At 38.2% G+C, this 7,581-nt stretch overlaps 1 non-coding gene across 1 annotated transcript; it reads right to left on the bottom strand.

The window, feature by feature from the left end:
* Positions 1-455: 455 nt before the first annotated feature.
* LOC112090158 lies at positions 456-563 on the bottom strand. The gene has a single exon (XR_002901507.1). It is a non-coding gene; the product is annotated as a small nucleolar RNA R71 (small nucleolar RNA).
* Between the last annotated feature and the right edge of the window lie 7,018 nt (positions 564-7,581).

Here is a 7,581-nt window from a genome sequence, read left to right as displayed (position 1 = left end):
TACTCGACAATGGGAGGTCGTGAACATGTTCCCGGAACTCTCGGTGATCTACCATATCGTGTGGATGGTGACCCGAGCGACGATGACCTGACTAGATCTATGATGACAATGAGCTAATCGGATTGGCAATACATGAAGATGATGATGAACTGATTGGAAGTTTCGATTCACTCGAGAAGTTCTTCGGAGATCAAAGAGCTATTATATTCAACCAGCCTTACCAGAGGATGGCAAAACCGAAATTAAGGTACCCTATATCCATTTAGTTGAACAAAATCAATTCCATGGTTACATATCCGAACACCCGATGGACCATATCGAGACGTTTGAAGAGTTATGCGCAACCATTACAACAAATGGGGATTATCACAAGTGTAGTCTTTTCCCATTCTCTTTGAGAGACAATGCCAGCAAGTGGCTTTCCTAAATCGTTTTTACACTATAAATCGTTCCAATCTCTTAAGGAACAAGATAAGAACCTTTCAAAAAAAAGAAGATGAAGATCTTTTAGATGCTTGGGAGAGATTTAGAGAATACCAAAGAGATTTTCCACACCACAGATATACCGACAAATACCTGATAGGTATCTTATATCGAGGCATAACTCAAGAGTTACAACACTCTTTCGACACAGCAAGTAATGGAGATTTCTCAACTAGATCTGTAGAAGATGCTCATGTTTTCATCAACAATCTTGCAAACAGCATCCGAAACCAAGCAATCTTTGGCAATTCTGCACTTCCTGAGAAGAAAGAAGAGATCTCGGAAGTTATGAAGTGTCTCCATCAGATAATGAGTCAACTTGGATTGCAACAGCCAAACAAGGTACACAATACATGTAACTTTGATGGTTGGAACAACCTAATGGATTCTTATGATCAAGAGATGATGAACACTGCAGAAGTCTATCAAATTCAAGATTTTCCTTTCGTGCCTGATCACCGCGGGTCCATCCTTTCGGACCGTGGGAAAACACACTTCCACCACGGTCGTATCTGTTATGACAGCGGCCAAGACCCATTTCACCACGTTCGCGAGTCATAAGACCGCGTGAAACACCCTTCCGAACATATTTGGGCTGTTCAATCTAATTCGAATCCCTATCCTAGTTTTCCCTCTTCTGAAGCTGAAAATCTAAACAAAATAATTCTAGAGCTCAAAAAATCTAAGTTTAGGGAAATCAGTGATCTTAGCTCTGAAATGAAAAGGATGCAAGAAGATTTCAATGAAAAATTTTCCACCCTCCTTTGTCTGATGACCAAAGATAAGTCTAAGAACACAGATAATTTCGAGGAGGAGCCAAGTGAAATTTTTTTTGAAAGCTCCAGCGAAGCCGACTCCTCCGATCATGTGAAAGCTATCACACTTAGGAGTGGTCTAGTTTACAAAGAGCCTGAATTTCCCAAAGATCCCGAAGATGAGAAAAAAGGTAAGGAAAATGAGAAAGAAAGAAAAAGAGTCACGACTGAAGATGTTGAAAAAGAAGTGGTAGGAGAGAAGGATGGAGAAGAAATAAGAGAAGATACATCCCGGGAAATCTTTCGGAGAAGACCCGATTTCCCCTCCACCAACTCGTGTCTACAAACCTAAACCACCATATCCTAGAGCCCTAAGATACCCGAAGAAGGAGAAAGAAAAAGCTAAGCTGAAAGAGCTAATTGATCTGAGATTACCTTTCGTAGAAGCTTGTGCTATGATTCCTGCTTTAAGAAAATACATGAAGGGTATTCTAACAAATTCTTTAACTCTTGAAGAAGGCGTTATGATGATAAACCATGAATATATTTCTATCCTGCAAAGCCGAACCCCTGAAAAAAAAAACGATCCAGGAAGCTTCGTACTTTCCTGCACTATCAACAATATAGCTTTTGAGCGTGCTCTCTAGGATCGAGCATAAACATGATGCCTCTTTTAGTTGCAAAACGTTTAGGACACCACACTTTCCAGCCCACTAAAATTTCTTTAATATTAGCTGATCGTTCTGTTAGACAAACCGTAGGTATCTTAATAGATGTTCTCGTCGAAATCAAAAAATGTTCCATACCAACTGATTTTGTAGTTCTAGAACTAGAATGAGAACCTAAGGATCCCCTTTCTTGGATGACCATTCTTATCCACAGACGGAGCCATAATCAATGTACAGGAAAGAAAATTGACCTTCATCTAGCCGGGCTAGTTATGCAATTTGACATGAACAAAAGTTTTGATAAACCGACTTTGGATGGCAAAACTTGTTGGATTGATGCGCTAGACGGAATTATTGAGGAAGTCTATGAAGATTTACTTCTCGACGACCCTTTAAGTGTCATGCTTTCGACCACAAAAGATGAACGCAATTTCCTTGAAGAAAATTTGAGTGAATGCGCGCGAATGCTTGATAAGCCCAAAACTTATAGAAAACCTCTAAACTATCTAGATCTTAAGGACAAAAAAACATTCCTTCACCTCCTAAAGACACAGGCGCATCAATTAATGATCCATGAAGCGAGCTTAAAGCCCCTAAAGTCGAGCTTAAACCTCTTCCTGTCGGACTTAAGTACGCTTTCCTTGGATAAAATTCGACCTATCCTATCATTATAAACTCTGATTTGACAGAAGAAGAAACCACAATGCTGTTGTCTGAACTGAGAAAGCATAGAAAAGCCTTAGGATATTCATTTGATGACAAACCTGGAATCTTTCCAAATCTTTGTATGCACAAGATTAATCTAGAGGATAATGCTAAAAACTTAATTGAAAGTCAAAGGATACTGAACCCTAATCTCATGGATGTTGTCAAGAAGGAGATTATGAAGCTTTTAGAAGCCGGAATAATATTTCCTATTTCAGATAGCACTTGGGTTAGCCCAGTTCATGTTGTCCGAAGAAAGGAGGAGTCACTGTCATTAAAAACAATAAAGATGAAATGATTGCCACAATAACAGTAACTGGACATCGTATGTGCATCGATTACCGGAAACTGAACGCAGCAACTAGGAAAGATCATTTTTCACTTCCCTTCGTAGATCAATGCTATAAAGGTTAGCTAATCACCCCTACTATTGCTTCCTTGATGGATACTTCAGATTTTTCCAAATTTGTATTCAACCGGAGGATCAAGAAAAAATGACATTTACCTGTCCATATGGCACATTCGCTTACTGACATATGCCTTTTGGATTGTGTAATGCACCTGCTACCTTCCAGCGGTGCATGATGTCGATCTTCACAGATTTTATTGAAGATTTCATGGAAGTATTCATGGAGGATTTCTTGGTCTATGGGTCTTGTTTTGAAAAATGCCTAGCCAACCTTGGTAAAGTCCTCCGAAGATGTGAAGATAAGCACTTAGTATTAAATTAGGAAAAATATCACTTCATGGTACGAGACGGAATCGTGATTAAGCACAAGTTTTCGGGAAAAGGAATTGAAGTTGACAAAGCAAAAATCGAAGTCATGACAAGCCTACAACCACCCACAAACGTAAAAGGCATCCGTATTTTATTAGGACACCCAGGATTCTATAGGCTAGTCATAAAAGATTTTTCTCAAATAGTTAGACCTCTTACGCGTTTGCTTTGCAAAGAAACTAACTTCGAGTTCGATGATGAGTGCTTAGCCGCGTTTCATAAGATCAAAGAAGCCCTTGTCTCCGCTCCTGTCGTGCAAGCACCTGATTGGGAATTCCCATTCGAAATCATGTGCGATTCAAGTGACTATGTAGTCAGAGCAGTGGTTGGCCAACGAAAAGATAAGAAACTGCATGTAATCTACTACGCAAGCAGAACTCTTGACGAAGCTCAATGCAATTATGTAACAACAGAGAAAGATCTTCTGGCGGTCTTATTGGCATTTGAGAAATTCCGTTCTTATCTTGTAGGATCTAAGGTTATAGTTCATACTGATCATGCAGCAATTAAGTATTTAATGTCTAAGAAAGTCTCTAAACCGAGATTGATAAGATGGACCCTCCTACTGCAAGAATTCGACATCAAAATTTGAGATCGGAAAGGAGCAGATAATAGAGTCACAGACCATCTTTCACGAATTCGAGTTGAAGATAGATTGCCTTTAAATGATTGTTTGCCAGAAGAAAACATCTATGCGATAGATACAACCCCCACAAATGTTGATGTAACAGCACCAGGGCAACTCATGCGAAGATCAGATGCCTTTAATACCCCATGGTTTAGACACATAGCAAACTACCTAGCAGCTGAAGTAGAACCACCACAATTTTTTGGTTATAGGAAGAAAAAGTTTCTGAAGGACGTAACACATAATTTTTGGGACGAACCATATCTCTACAAGAGATGTGCTGATTGGTTATTCCGAAGATGCATGGCTGAAGAAGAGATGGAAGGAATTTTATTCAGATGCCATAGCTCATCTTACGCAGGACATTTGGCAACTTTCAAAACCGCTTCGAAGATCTTACAAGCAGGTTTCTGGCGGCCTACATTGTTCAAGGATACTCAAGCTTATATATCACGATGCGATAAATACCAAATAATGGGCAACATAACCAAAAGGAATGAGATGCCTTAAATTTTATTCTTGAAGCCGAAATTTTCAATGTCTGGGAATAGATTTTATGGGACCATTCCCGACTTCTTTTGGAAACCAATACATCTTAGTAGCAGTAGACTACGTCTCTAAGTAGGTTGAAGCAGTACCAATTATGCGAAAGTCGTTATGAAGCTGTTTAAATCTGTAATACTTCGCGTTTGGAGTTCCTAAAATTGTGATAAGTGACGGAGGATTGCATTTCATCAACAAGGTTTTCAAAAATCTTCTTAGAAAGAACGGAGGTATGCATAAAGTTGATTCTCCATATCATCCCCAAACTAGCGGTCAAGTAGAAATCTCAAACAGAGAAATCAAGTTGATTTTGCAGAAAACAACTGCAGTCCATCGCAAGGATTGGTCTACCAAGCTTGACGATGCATTATGGGCATATCGAACAGCATTTGACACCATTAGGAACAACACCATTCAACTTAGTGTACGGAAAAGCATGTTGCCTTCCAGTAGAACTCGAGTATAAAGCGTAATGGGCTATTAAGGAGATGAATATGAACTTGAAAACAGCTGGAGAAAGAACATTACTTCAACTTCACGAGTTAGAAGAAATCTGACACAATGCTTACGAAAACTCGAAGATCTACAAAGAGAAGTCTAAAGCATATCATGATAAGAAGATTATTCATCGAACTTTTGCTCCTAACGATAAAGTTCTTCTTTTCAATTTTCGTCTTAAGCTTTTTCCAGGAAAATTACGATCAAGATGGTCTGGACCCTTCACATTAAAGGAAGTTAAGCCATACAGAGCCATTGTCCTATGGGACAAAACCGTAAACTCATTTACAGTGAACGGACAACGTGTCAAGCCATATCTGGCTGAAGAAAGAGAAGACGAGAGAGAAGTGATGCTTTTGAGTGATCCATCATCAGCCAAGAATGAGATTAAGGAGTGTCACGACCCCGGATAAGTCTAATCGAGTAATAATGTCAAACTAACGACTTGAAACAAACGCTTAGTGGGATGCAACCCACTCGGTATCTTATTTACTTTCCTTTGACCTTTTTTTCTATTTTCATTGCTTTGTTTTTGTTTCATTTAATTTCAGGTTTTTAATAAGGAAGAACAAATACAAAAGACGAGCAGCATTCTCTGACACGATAAGTACACTTAAACATTTCTGTTTTCTATTTTCTTTATCATTCTTTCCAAGATTTATCACACTGAGGACAAGGTGAAATAAGTCTGGGGGAGGATGTTCATCTGCTACTAACCAAATTTGATCTGTTTTGTGTTTGTTTTGGACACATAAAATATTTTCAAAAAGTTTTTCACAAAGTTTTTCAATATGTTTTTCAAAAAGTTTTCAAACCAGGAACACAATAAACATTACTGTGATGATTTAGACCAGTGTGCTTCTACGCTATTTCCTAGTTTTTTGCTCTTCTTGTGATTTAGGCCTAGACTAGGCAGTAGCTAGAATACTTGCATTACGAACTTCCACCAGGATATACTTTCTGACATGATATACTAGCTCATTTTATCTAGACTTAATTTTGACTTAATTTTCTCATTAAAGTATTAGATCAGGGAAATGAATCATACATTCAGGACTCCTTTAGCTTTTTACCACTCTTTGTTGATTCTGAATGGCTAGTTCATCTTTAGCTAGTTCCCCACGAATCTAACCTCTTTCAAACCACATGCACTTCTCTTTTTTTTTTTTCATTGTCATATATCATTACAAGAAAACATGAAATTAGCGACTGCAAGTTACGACTGATAAAAAAGTCGTAACTAGTTCCGACTATTTAGCGACGGGTTTACGACTATTTAGTGACTAATGTAATTTCGTCGTAAAAGGGTTGCTGGTTTGTTGCTAATTAAAACAGTCGTAATTTGGTCGTTCATTAACGACTACATTGCGACTTATGCGGCGGGTCGCTTAATTTAAAACACATGTTATGACTTTTATGGTAGGTGTACCGGTTTTTTGCGACTAAAACTTGGCAGTCACAGTTTTGACGCAAAATAGTAACAATTTAGTCGCAAATTTTTCTATATATACAGCACAACGCATCTCTCTTCTATTCACTCACAAACACAATCTATAGAAGCTCTGAAATTCTGGAGAGCGTTTCTAAGATATAATGTCTGGAAATTTCAGTAATAATAATAATAGAGAGTGGATATATAAACGGATCGATGAAGAGACGGGAAATTTCTCAACGGAATTTGTTTCCGGGGTGGAACAATTTATGCAAACAACCAAACGCTAGCACAGAGTAATGCCGGTAAATTTTACTTTCCTTGTAGTGTTTGCAAAAATAATAAATTTTTGGCGGGGAACAAAATTTGGAATCATCTGTACAGTAAAGGGTTCATGCCAGATTACTATATTTGGTATAAGCATGGGGAAGAAATTACTATGGATTATGGAACTATTTATGGTAATACAACTCATTTAAGTTGGAGTGAAGAAGATGTTGGTAATGTAGTAGGAGATAGATATGTGGATATGATGAATGATGCATTTCATGGTAATTATCATCAAGATGATAGTTATCAGAATCTACAAGAACCGGTGCGTAACCATCCCCAACAATTTTACGACTTGTAAGAAGCTGGGAAAAAACCATTATATGATGGTTGTCATGAAGGTCACTCGCAGTTATCGTTAGCTGCTCGGTTCATGCAAAATAAAGTAGATTATAATATGAGTGAAAAATGTGTGGATTCGTGGGCATCTTTGTTTACGGAGTATTTACCAGAAGGAAATCAGTCAACCAAGTCACATTACGAGACAGAGAAATTGATGGGAAATTTGGAGCTTCCGTTTTATAAAATCGATGTTTGTATAAACAATTGTATGATCTTCTGGAAAGAAGATGAAATGTGGGAGGAGTGTAAATTTTGTCAGTCACCCAGATATAAGCCTAACGAAGGACGACGTTCACGAACCAGAATACCATATAGTCGTATGTGGTATCTACCTATTGGTGATATATTGAAGATGATGTATCAGAGCCAGAAGACTGCAGCGGCAATGAGATGGCATGCTGAAAACCAAGCAAAGGAGG

This window comes from Eutrema salsugineum, unplaced genomic scaffold, assembly GCF_000478725.1.
Source record: "Eutrema salsugineum unplaced genomic scaffold, Eutsalg1_0 scaffold_11, whole genome shotgun sequence".
Taxonomy (NCBI): Eukaryota; Viridiplantae; Streptophyta; class Magnoliopsida; order Brassicales; family Brassicaceae; genus Eutrema; species Eutrema salsugineum.
Note: the sequence above shows the minus strand (reverse complement) of the source record. Positions and strands in the feature narration are given on the sequence as shown.